The sequence below is a fragment of the Anser anser genome (genome assembly GCF_964211835.1).
Source record: "Anser anser genome assembly, contig: HAP1_SCAFFOLD_225, whole genome shotgun sequence".
Lineage (NCBI taxonomy): Eukaryota > Metazoa > Chordata > Aves > Anseriformes > Anatidae > Anser > Anser anser.
Window position 1 is genome coordinate 57,916 of NW_028154213.1, and position 12,985 is coordinate 70,900.

The 12,985-nt window shown below is 37.2% G+C and overlaps 1 pseudogene across 1 annotated transcript in view; it reads left to right on the forward strand.

Annotated features, from left to right (window-relative positions):
- The window catches only part of LOC310895899 (adhesion G-protein coupled receptor V1-like), a 71,648-nt pseudogene that overhangs the window by 39,130 nt on the left and 19,533 nt on the right, over positions 1–12,985 (forward strand). The window contains exons 22-30 of the transcript in view: positions 531–660; positions 2,278–2,358; positions 3,682–3,821; positions 6,209–6,818; positions 7,765–7,980; positions 8,959–9,174; positions 10,373–10,617; positions 10,812–10,993; positions 11,849–12,663. The product of the transcript in view is annotated as an adhesion G-protein coupled receptor V1-like (transcript). The remainder of the gene's footprint in view (positions 1–530; positions 661–2,277; positions 2,359–3,681; positions 3,822–6,208; positions 6,819–7,764; positions 7,981–8,958; positions 9,175–10,372; positions 10,618–10,811; positions 10,994–11,848; positions 12,664–12,985) is intronic.

The window sequence follows — 12,985 nt, forward strand, 5'->3', positions numbered from 1 at the left end:
AAGGTGATGTGGCAAATGGATATGTAATATTCACTTAAAAATATACATCATGTGACTTCTCCATTCTTTTCTCTGCAGTAAGTTGCATTGTCTAGGAAAAGCCTCTGGTTTTGAACTTTTTTTTTTTTTCTTAACAGAGTTTCCAGTGTAGCAATTTGTGAGTTTTGCTGTTGTTACAGACCATATTATTCAAGTGCATGTACAGGTTAACATTATGCTTGTACATACTGGGATTTGTATATGCCTAGCAAAATAACCTGCATGTATCTGCACTTGCTTGTCCAACTGATCATTTGTGCAGAAAAATAAGAAAAATGTACATGAATGCAGATGCTCACCAGTATGTCAACTTAGATGTCTTCTTCTTTTTTTTTTTCTTTTGTAAAACAGATTTTTCAGATTTTTTTTTAAAGCTTAAGTGAGCAAAAGTAGATGTTTTGAAAAAGACAAAATGAAGGTTCTGTTTCTTTTTTTTATATGGATGAAAACATTAGACTTGAACAAAAATATGAAGAGCTCTTATATTGCAGGCTGTTGTGGGTACACTGGAATTTCAGCCAGGAGAAAGATACAAGTACATTACTGTTAACATCACTGATAATACTATTCCTGAATTAGAAAAAACGTTTAAAGTGGAGCTGTTGAACCCAGAGGGAGGAGGTAAGGCACATATATCAGGCCCTTAGTTGTATTTTCATGACCTCTACTCGTTCATAAAAATCTTGTCTTTCTTGGCATTATTTTCTATGTTATTTCTGAAAACAAACAAAAAGCACCTCTACATCCCCACCCCCATACAGCTGTCTTTTTTCGTAGGGAAGAACTGTTCCTCAGTTCTTTTCTTAATCCTTGGTGGAAACAACCAGATCCCATAGCAAGTATATTATTACCATGTATTAGGGAAAGTGTATCACTGCCATCTGTTAGGTCATCTAAAGGCAATTGCTGCTTTTCACTTTGTATAACTTCATGGTTGGTAATGAGAACTAAAATAATGCAAAAATATATTAGCAATATGTTGCATTTCAAAAATATGGAATATTTATAAAATATTTAAGGCTAAACAGTCAAAGTGTTGTGTTTTTGTTTGTTTGTTTTGGTTTTTTTTTGTTTTGTTTTGTTTTTTCTTCCACATGAGTGAAATCAGAAGAACTGCAATACATAGGTCAAATGGATTATAGCAGTAATAGGCTGTGGATGTTGAGGGCCATAGGGAGTTTGCTGAGCTGTAGCTGCAGAGGTAGCTCGTAGATAACTGTCTGTAAGAACAAGACAAACACTTGAAAGAATTATTGGTTTGAAGGGCTAGTCTGAAGGGACGGCAAAGCATAGTGGTGCTGCCACATAAACCCCTGAATACCTTACAGATTTTTTTTTCCATTTGAGAAAAATTTTAACGGAGATTGTAAAGCTTGTTGGAGGGAAAAGTAATTAGAAACACTGACAGCCATAAATTGATTTTTTTTTTTTAAACTGATGTTATTTTTTTAAACAATTCAGAAATTGCAAGTGTGGTCCCTTCTGGGAGGATGTATCAGATTTCCTTGAATTAATCCAGCTCTCTGCTATGATTGTATGTGTCTATGGTGCAACATGGTCTCAGTGATTCTTTTGGTAAAGTCTTGAGACTTTTCACGTATTTTGTCTTTTTGGTTGAATAGTTGTTTTGTTAAAAGGAGTCAAACTTTTCTCTTTCAAATTGTTGTGACAGAAAATTTACAACTAACTTTAGTAATCCAGTAACTATATAGCCTTTTTAAAATGAGCCTTCTTTTTGGCCTTTCCAACACAAACACAAAGCTTATGAAGTCCCCATTAGTTAAGTTTTCTGCAGATTTTCCCAACATTTTCACTTTGTGAGAAAATATTAGAATAAGGAGCTTGAGGGACTTTATCGTCTCCCCTACCTTTTTTTTTTTTTTTTTTTTCAATTTAGATTCCTCCATGACAAGCCTCAGTTAGGAGTGAGAAAGGGGAAATACAAAATGGGGACACAAAGAGGGAAAGAGAGGAAAGATAAACTATGTGTATGTGTTTTCTTTCATTCTGACTTCCCATTGCTATTTCCAATGTCATAAATTAAGTAAGAGGTGGCATATGTAAATATTTCAGTCTTTATTAGAACTCCTGTACACTTTCAGAAGCAAAGTTGATACCTTCCTAGAGTGCTTCCCTCTTTTTTTCCTGTTGTCCAGAATAGTTTAAATTTCTCTTTGCTTGCGCTCTGATTTATAAATGTATATATGTGTATATATCTGTATGTCTGTCATCTTAAAGTTGCTGAGCTCTTTAGAAATGATGGCAGTGGTAGTGGTGATGGGAACATGGATTTCTTCCTTCCAACTGTCCATCAGCATGGTAAGCATTTTGGATTAATCTTTATTTCTTTATGCTAACTGTAATATCCCTCATGAACTACACTACTGACACAGTTTATCATAGTGTTATTTTGCTTGTGGTTTGAGATATATCATAGAGTCCTGTCAAAACATTCTTTCCCATTTTAAAAAAGGCTTAATTTCAACAACAGTCAATACTAACCGTAATACAGAAAATAACAGCTTCTCTATCTTCAAAGCTGTATTTTTATAGAACACAATGTAGTTATTCCAGAAGTAGTTAGAAAAATTAGCTTTGTTTGTAAATTTTGTAAAATTTTCTGGAGAGCAAAGAGGAGAGAAACTTTTTAAATTTAAGGTAATTTAAAAATTACCTGACTGTGTGTTTTGATACTTTCTTTTGCCACTTGCTTTATGCTTTGATCTCTGCATCTCAAAAATACTCTTAATAAAAAGTGGTGTTAGCTCTTTTTTTTCTAAAAGAATGCTTTGATTATTTTTCATTTTTGAAGTCTATTTTTGTCACAACATACAGAAAACAAAGATAATTTAATCTTGAGAAAATTAAAAACATACAATATGCAGAAATAAGATGAAAACAAAAGCACCTACTATGAGGGAAACGCTAATGATGGCGGATTTTGAATTAAACCCTAGAGACCTGAAAATATTGTGTTAGCACCCATTATCGAAATCAAATAATTTATTCCACAGTGACAGCCTGATTTTCTGTTTTATTTGAAAATACAAAGGAGTTCAGTTTGAACCTGAGAGTAAGTCTGTGGTTTAACCACTTTTTGGAACTTCCTGGGAAGTGTTGTTTCCTCTTCTGTGTTTCCAGATTTTTTTTAAAATGACAGGCTCTTTCTCTTTCTAAGCAGCAAGTTATCTCACACAAGATGATCATTACAGTAGTAGAATTTCCTGGACTAGCTTTTTCTTTGTTCCAGCTTCAGTTAAAATAGTACCTGCTTTTGTCCTGTCTGCACTGCTTACACTGTGTTTTACCACGTAACTCTCCCCTACCCTAAATTCTAGTTCATTTTCCTTAATTAGACAAGTAATTTTATTTTTGATCCTCTCTTAAAATATTTGCATTTTATATGTTGCTTTGGAGTGTTGTTCCATAGAAGGGCTGCCAGGACTGCATTATTGAAAGTGAGTTCCTTATCCATGTGGATAATTATTCCACATTTAAAACAAAAAAAAAACACACCACAAAATGCAAAACAGCAGAAATATTCCAGTTATGCTTTTCTGTGTGCTTTTTGTAACAAACTTCCTTAGCTTTTAAGAAAAGATGGTATAAAAAAATAACTCATTTTGGCACTTGCACTTACAGCCAGCTTGGGAATTGCATCCCACATCGTTGTGACTATTGAGGCTTCTGATGATGCTCATGGCGTCTTTGAGTTCAGTACTGAGTCACTCTCGGTAAATGGAACTGAGCCTGAAGATGGAGATAGCAATATTATGTTGCAGGTTAGAAAGTTTTGGGTCTCATATTGCTATGCAATCCTCTTTTATGTCTATTTTACAGAGCATTCTGCAATATTTTTATAATAGGTCTACAGCATTTTAACTTAACTTTATCATGTACATTTGTCTTGACATTTTATACTTCACTTTCTAAAGTGTATCTTTCAGCTTAAAACTAAAATGTTTTATATAAGTTTAAATTTACTTCTACTTGTTTACATTTGAGGTATGAATATTTTAAAGTAAGTGCTGATGACACAACAAATACAGCAAAGCTAAGATGATAAAGATTACACTGTTTTTAAAATTAGTTTATTTTTAACTCATCATGTCAATGACTTTGCACTGTATATAATGGAGGGGCTGGATTGTGTGCAGCTTGCAGTTGGCAATGACATGCTTAAGATCCTCCGGGTAAGGATTAAGGGACATGGAAATAAGTTATAACAATAAGATGAAGTTGTTGTGGGAGTCTGCTATAGACCACCCAGCCAGGAGGACAACATTGCCAAATTATTCTATAATGAACTAAGGGATATCTCTAGGTCATCTGCCCTTGTCCCTGTGGGTGACTTCAACTTCCCAGATGTTAGCTGGGAATACCATACAGCCAATACAAACAGGTACTGGAAATTCCTGAGGCACGTTAACAATAACTTGTTGGTACAGTTACTCTGGAAGCTGACTAAGAAAGGTGCCCTCCAGATTTGTTGCTTGTAAACAGTGAGGGTCTTGTGGGTGAAGTGGTGATTGGAGGCTGTCCTGGCCATAGTGACCATGAGATGGCTGAGTTTAAAATCTTTGGTAATAGGAGGAAAACTGCCAGCAAAAGTTCAGCCCTAGCTATGGAGACAGCAGACTTCAGACTACTCAGTGAACTAGTTTGTGAGGTCCCCTTGGAACCTGCTTTTGAAGGTATTGGAGTCCATCAGTGCTGGTTAGTTAAGTAACACCTCTTAAGAGCACAGGAACAGGCAATTCCAAAGAGTCAGAAGTTGAGCAAGCTGGGCAGAAGGCCAGCTTGGCTGAGCAGGGATCTTATTCTAGAATTTAGGCGAAAAAGGAAAATCTGTGGGCATTGGAAGCAAGGTCAGTTGAACAAGGACTACAGAGGTGATGTTCACTCAGAGTTGAAGCTGGCCAGTACTGTGGGGACAACAAAAAGTGCTTTTTTTAAAGGATGCTAACAGCAAAAGGAGGAGCAGAGAAAACATTGATCCATTACTTGTTGAGGTTGGTAACCTCACAAATAAGTACGCCAATAAAGCAGAGGTTAATGCCTTCTTTGCCTCTGTCTTTAACACCAATGATGGGCTCGGGGACACCCAAAGCTCTGAATTTCAGGACTGTGATGATGATAAACTCCCAGCCAACTTTGAACTTGTGCAGGATTTGCTGCTCCAGCTGGATGCATATAAGTCTATGGGGTCCAGTGGGATTAATCCCAAAGTACAGAAAGAGCTGGCTGATGTCATTGCAAGACCTCTCTCAATAATTTTTCAATAGTCTTGGAGTCTGGAGAGGTCACAGTTGACTGGAATTAAGTTAAACGAGGAAGTGCTGGATTCTGCACCTGGCAAGGGGCAATGCTGGCTGTACGGACAGGCCTGGGGACAAGAGGCTGAAGAGCAGCCCCATGGAAAGGGATCTGGGGGTTTTGCTTGACAGCAAGAGAAATATGAACCAGCAGTGTGCCTTAGCAGCCAAAATGGTCAACTGTGTTCTGGAGCATAAGGCACAGCAATGCTGGATGGTCAAGGGAAGGGATTGTCCTGCTCTGCTCTGTGCTGGTGAAGCCTCACCTCTAGCACTGTGTGTGCTACAATATATGAAGGACATAAACTATTAGAGAGCATCCAAAGGAGGGCTACTATGGTGGTGAAGGGTCTAGAGGGCAAGAAGTATGAGGAGCGGCTGAGGTCCCTGGGTTTGTTCAGCCCAGAGCAGAGCAGGCCGAGGGCAGGCCTCATGGCGGCCTGCAGCTCCCTCACGAGGGGAGCGGAGGGGCAGGCGCTGAGCTCTGCTCTCTGGGGACAGCGACAGGACCCGAGGGAACGGCATGGGGCTGGGACAGGGGAGGGTCAGGCTGGGGGTTAGGGAAAGGTTCTGCACCCAGAGGTGGTCGGGCACTGGGACAGGCTCCCCAGGGACATGGTCACAGCACTGAGCTGCCAGAGTTCAAGAAGCATTTGGACTACTCTGTCAGACATGCGATTTGATTTTGGGTGGTCCTGTGTGGAGTCAGGTGTTGGACCTGATAATCCCTGTGGATCTTTTGTAACTCAGGATATTCTGTGATTCTGTGACTTTGCTGTATGCCATTTTACACTTTTATGTTCTTCTTTCTTATAGTACAAAGAAATACATAAATCTTTGTGTTTTCCACTTAGGTTGTGAGAACTCATGGGGCCCTGTCTGAGGTGACTCTGTATTGGGTCATAGTCTGTGATCTTACAGAAGACCTGGTCTCTGCATATGGGAATGTAACATTTGATGTTGGCCAAGTGAGAGCAAATATTACCATACAAGTTTCTCCTGACAACGTGCCTGAACTGGATCAGGTGTTTTCAGTTTTGATCATCAATGTGTCCAGTGGTCGTCTTGGAAATCACACTAATGCAACATTAACAGTTTTAGCTAATGATGATCCATATGGACTGTTCATCTTTTCTGAGAGAAACAGACCAATAAAAGTTGAGGAAGAAACAAAAAATATCTCCCTGACAATAGTAAGGCTTGGTGGTCTTCTTGGTACAGTAGTGGTTACATACAGAACTTTAGGTGATGATGAAAAGTCACCCTTTCTTCCACCTGATGTTGTTAGAGCAATACAAGGAGAAGATTATATACCCATTACTGGTTATGTGATCTTCGCAGCCAATGAAAGCGAAGCCACAATATCTTTGCCTATTTTGGATGATTATGATCCTGAGAGGTCAGAATCTGTTTTTGTGGAGCTAAACAATACTGTTTTGATCGACAAAGTACAGGATCGGCCAAGTAAGTGTCTTTCATATGTAAACCAAAAGCTTAAATATGTAGGCTAATATTTATATTTAATAGGATAAAATGCAGCAATTGAAATTACAGTAAAATTTTACCTCTGCCTAACTCTGTATAGTTAAGAATCCTGTAAGTTATATGTCAGAGTATCTCACATTAAGTATGAAGATTCTGTGTGTCAGCATATATTTCCTTTACCACAAAATTTTGTCAGGGGTGGACATTTCTTTCTCCCTTCTGCATCTGCTTTATCCCAGGTGTTTTAGGCCAACTGTATTACTGTATTGGTTTTGTGTGCTAATACCTGCTCACCTGTTGTTTCTGTAAAGCACAATGATAGGAAATAAGCTAGTTGCACTTACTGAAAGCGAAAAAAGCCTTTTAAACATTAAGTGGTGTAGAATTGCAGCTTCATGCTGGCTTTTTAGCGTAGAGGATGTTTGCCCGATCAGATAAATTCAGGTCATTACAGCCTTATTTATGCTTAAGAGCTTCTTGGCATGCCTAATTTCCCTTCCCTCTCCCCCATGACTCTCCCACATTAATCTTGATTTTTAAGGGAAACACTACAAAAAATTCTACTGGGAAACTGAAAGGTTACTTATAGTTCATCATTGCTAGTGTAAAATTCTATTGTCCTATGGACAAATAAGTAAGTAATTTTGCTAGTACCTCACCTCTTCAAAGAACTGGTGTTTTGTATGCTCCACAGCAGGGTAGAATAATAAGTTAGTAAGAATGTGGATTTTCTGACATAATATAATTCAAACATCAAAAATATGCTTGTGCAGTTTGTAGTTATATTTTGTCCAAATCTAAAATGAAAATTTTATTGAAAGCTAGTAGTGGCCATCCACTAAACTCAGGTGTATGTATATGAACAGTATAGCCATATATAGGAGGCATTTCAGGCTTGCTCTAAGAGGTTTTTTTTATATTTCAGTTGTAAATTCTCCTCGTCTTGGATCAGTGGGTGAGACTATAGCTCATGTAATTATCAATGCCAATGATGATGCTTTTGGAACACTTCAGCTTTCAGCTTCAGCTGTGCGAGTTGCTGAAAATTATGTTGGACCAATCATTAACGTGACCAGAACTGGGGGAATTTTTGCAGATGTTTCTGTGAAATTCAAAGCTATGCCAATAACTGCAACAGCTGGTAAGAAATCAAAATAGCAGAAATACACATTCTGTGTTAAACCAGAAAGAGCATACTGTATGCTTCGAGTAACCAAAGCAAGCAAGTGTGTATTGAATGCAGTCTAGTAAAACAAGTAGAAAAAATACCAAAGTGTGAGATACTTACTGAGTGTACTTAGGAGACAGGAATTCAGGTCCTATAGAAGAGACCTTACATCAAATTTAAAAAAACTCAGAGATATCATCACTGAAGAATCTAGCAAGAAAACTAAGGAAAGGAATTGGCTGTTTGTTTCCCTGGTGGCCACTCACTTTCTCAAAAAAATAAAATAAAATAAAAAATCCTGTAGTAGTATATATAGCTAGTACTTAGTCCTTTGTACATATTTCAACCTACCATACATGGCTTATTTGAGTTTCTTGGAGGGAAATTGAGAGCTGGTGACTCCTCTGTGAAACAGACAAATGTTAAGCACAATTCAAGAAGACTTTTACTTTGCAAATGAAAGGTAAAGCTCTCAGGTGATCCCTGAAAAGCTCCACGAGGGAAGGAGTGACCTTATGTCCTTTAGTAAAATCTCCTTTGAAAAAGGTACTTCTGTTTCATTTTATCTCTTGGAAAGCCAGACAACTATCAGAAATCAAATATAGAAATGTCACAGTTGTGTGATCTTCTCAATGGAAGATAATAATGGACCTTTTGTAATTGCTTCTTGGACTGACAGTGTAAACTCTGTTTTGGCCAAGATGAGATTTATTTTCATCCATCCAGATATCTAAAAGGCACTAGGAAATAAACAATTGTATTTTCTGGGTATGAAGATAAAGAAAAAAAAAAACACAAAAAAACACACCAACATATGAACACAAGGGAATGCAAAAAGAACAGATAAATATTAGTGCTGATAAACATTAGTGATGTTTCATAATGAACCAGAATGCCTTAATATTCTTCTGTGTTTTGATTGTTTTGTTATTTTTTCATGTACAAATCTAGGTGAGGACTACAGTGTAGCCTCATCAGATGTTGTCTTACTAGAAGGAGAAACAAGTAAAGCTGTGCCAATTTATATAATTAATGATATCAATCCTGAAGTTGAGGAGTCCTTTTATGTTCAGCTGCTGAATCAAACGACAGGAGGAGCCTTGCTTGGATCTTTGACGAGGGCAGTCATAACCATTGAGGCTTCTGATGACCCGTTTGGATCCTTTGGTAAATGAGTCTTATTTGCATATTTTCTCTTGTCCAGTAGCAATCTGCTGATTTGTGGGTGAGTTATTACTGGGCAATGGAATAAAAATTTTCAGAATACAAAAAGGGAAGTCTGGATGAACACAGTAAAGGACAAAATAAGATAAACTAAATTAAAACGTGTAAGTAAGGGCAAATGGTGCCCTTATATAGCGAAATTGAAGCATTCAGTCAACTTATATATCAAGATTTTGTGAGACGAAGGTGGATTTTGGAGTCTCCTAATGGGGATGGATTTTAATTTAATTTGTATTTTTTTATCTATTCTAAATGTTGCATTTCTGCAATAGCTTGAAGCTTAAGTTTACATGCCAAAACCTGTTTAGATAGTGCAGTGTCATTGTTTTACAAAATAATCAGGCAAAGCAGGTTTAAATATCTGGGGAAATTGGAAAGTACAAATATGACTTAAATTGCATTCTTGTATGTTCTGGTTGTTAGTTATTGTAGTTTTTCTTCTTTCTATCATTATCAGTAAAATGGATTGTGGACACTTTCCAAAAATAGTTTCATTACACAGGTTTTGAGAAAAAAATGGTAATTTCAAAAATTTAATGACATTTTAGAAATTTATCTTTTCTATTTATTTTTTCTATTTCAGTATTTCTGGTGTATGTTTTCCAGCCATTTTATTTGACTTACTCTTTCTCCCTTTAGTACCCTACTTTATTTCAGTTATTCCATTTTATCAGCAAAATGTAAAGGAAATTGACAAAAGTAAATAATTCCACATGGATAATTCATTAACTTCATTCTTAACAACTAAAGATTTTATACAAGAAAGACTTATATTTGAAACAATTTAGATGGAATATGTTGACACATTTTTTCCATACGTGACATAAAAAATGATAAAAAATTTCCTCACTGGGAAAAATTACCTTCTGACCGTCTTCTAAAAACTTAGATCATGGCTAGCCTTGAACAATGGATACGTTGGAATAAACTCTTGGGTGGGGGCTGAATTTTCATGCCAATTTTATTTGCAGATAAAATGATACTGAAAGTTCAATTTGAAGTTTAAACCTGATTAACATTTTTTTAATTGTGCAAATGAATGCAATCAAGTGAAATAAAATATATAATTCAGTAACTAGGATGGTGTTTTTATTTTAAATATTACTGTTAATGAAATACACCTCTTTGTGCTGCACTTCAGTGTTCCAGATGACCGAATTTACTGTGGAGGAGCCTGAATCTGGATCAGTACCCATAAATCTGCCAGTAATCCGCAATGCTGGGACACTTGGTAACGTTACTGTTGAGTGGGTTGCTACCATTGGTGGACACCCTGCTGATGAGGACTTGCAGGTTGCCTCAGGCAATATTACTTTTGCCCCTGGGGAAGCCTTTCAGATGCTACTATTGGAAATCCTGGCTGATGATGTTCCAGAAATAGAAGAAGTAAGTCAAGCACTTACATCTTCCTTGAAGATGGTATTAATTTTGACTTGTTCTAGAAATATGTATGATGGAAAACAAGAAATGTTCCGGCAGGAAGGTGCTATAATTTCATGTTATACTTTGCTTGTAATTATTGTTAGAAAAACCACAAATTGTCTAGCTGCATTACTTCTTTTTCTTTTCTTCTCTTTGAGATTGTCCGTGTAGAATTAACTCAGGCCTCCAATGGTGGTGCTATTGGGTTAGATGGCGTGGCAAGTATTATAATACCTGCCAATGATAATCCTTATGGCACAGTTTTCTTTCATCAATCCTTATATCGAGTTCAGGAGCCACTAGAAAGAAATTTGCTGGCAAACATAACAGTCAGGCGAAGGTTTGTATAATGTTTGCTTTATTTGTAATTACTATTTATTCTTCACTTTTGTTTTCACTATAATGTCAAATTTCATGCTCCTCTCATAAAAATATGTGCATCAATTCTTTGATCTGCCATCTCAATGTATTTTCATTTCAAACACATTGTTTTTGAAGTAGATGTCTGTGTATTACATAAATTACTTAAACGTAGTATACATTGAATACTTTGTAGTATACATTGTATACTTTGTATACATTTGTATACATTTGTATACATGTAGTATACATTGTATACATTGTATACAGTAGTATACATTGAATACGCTGAGTTTACATTGGCAATGTAAACTCAGCGTACACAGTGTACTATTCATTTTGTCCGTTTAATCATCAAATCATTTAAACCTGCATGGTAGCCTGTTCCTGTGATTTGAACAGGAGGACAAAATGGCCAGCCCTTACAGGATGAAAATAAGAGAAGGAAAACAGGTTTTATGCATGTGATCCTAGAGGAAGGATGATAAGTCTGGGTGTCACCGGCTTTTTCTTCCTTGCAAGTAAGGAGAGCTGCCAAGTCCTGAAGAAGACTAAGTTAACTCCTAGAACCAAATGTTTACAAATATGCATTCTTAACAGACTACTACCTAAGCTATAAATAATCAAACTTGCTATCCACAAAAAAATAAGATAACTCAGTTATTCTGGTACTAGTTTCAAAGGGAATGCATTTTGATGTGTTATTTGGAATTTTTCAGCAATTCAGAAAGGGTCAGTTGATTTTGTTCACTTCTATTATTAACCCAGAAACATGTAGAATATTAGACATCCTTTGTCAACTAACAGAACTTTATTTTATTATAATGTCTTTTAGTGAGGGAAGATTTGGTCAGCTGCAGATTTTCTACAGCACTTCTGAGACTGACGTTGTAGCTCTTGCTGTGGAGCAAGGTCAGGATATCCTGGCCTACTACGAGCCTCCTGTACAAGGAATTCCTGACAAACCATCCAAGACCAGAGTGAATGTGTCAGCAGCAAGTGACCCTGTGTATTCCTGTGCAGCTCAGTGCCTAAAAGAACAAGCATGTTCAGCCTTTACATTTTCCAGTGCCTCAGGGATTCCTCTCTGCCTTTGGCTGACGTCAGATATCAGCCCATTAACTAACAACACTTCAGGGTTCCGGACCTACAAGAAAAACGTTACCAGTGCATTCGCCCTCTTCAGCACACAAGCCATCGCTGGCAGTGATTATGAACCTGTTACAAGACAGTGGGCCATAATGCAGGAAGGGGAAGAGTCTGCAAATCTAACAGTTACCATACTGCCTGACAGCCTGCCAGAACTGGATGAGAGATTCACTATAACCCTTTTGAAAGCAGAACTGATGAACGTCTCAGCCAGCTCAAAAAACCAACCAACCATAGGACAGCCAAATACCTCCACAGTTATCATAATGATGAATGGAGACGCATTTGGAGTGTTTAAGATCTACAGTGTAAGTCCCAATGCAACAGAGAAAGGTCTGTATGTTGAAGTAGAGGAACGTCCTCAGACCAACGTGCAGCTAATGATACACAGAACAGAAGGCAGCCTGGGACAAGTGACAGTGGAATGGCGTGTCATTGGTGGGACTGCTACTCCAAACTTGGATTTTATAGGTGTCGGTGAGACTCTGGTGTTTGCTGAAGGTGAGACAAGCTCTCGTTTTGGCTTCTGTTTTGTAAAACTAAGAAAAAGAAAAAAGAACGTGACAAGTACACGATACTGTGGATGTTTTGACAACTGATATCTTCTTCTTAGGCTAAATTTTCCTGAATGCTAAGGATACACGTGCAAAAGAGTATGGTTGTTCATTAGCATGTAGCATTATCTTGCAGAACACACACAGTGGTAGCAAAGCACAATGAAATATCTAAGCACAATAAATACCTAAGGGTTTTTATTAAAGAAATATTGCAGTATAAATATTGCACTATAAAGATTTCCTTTACCACATAAGTAAGGATTAAT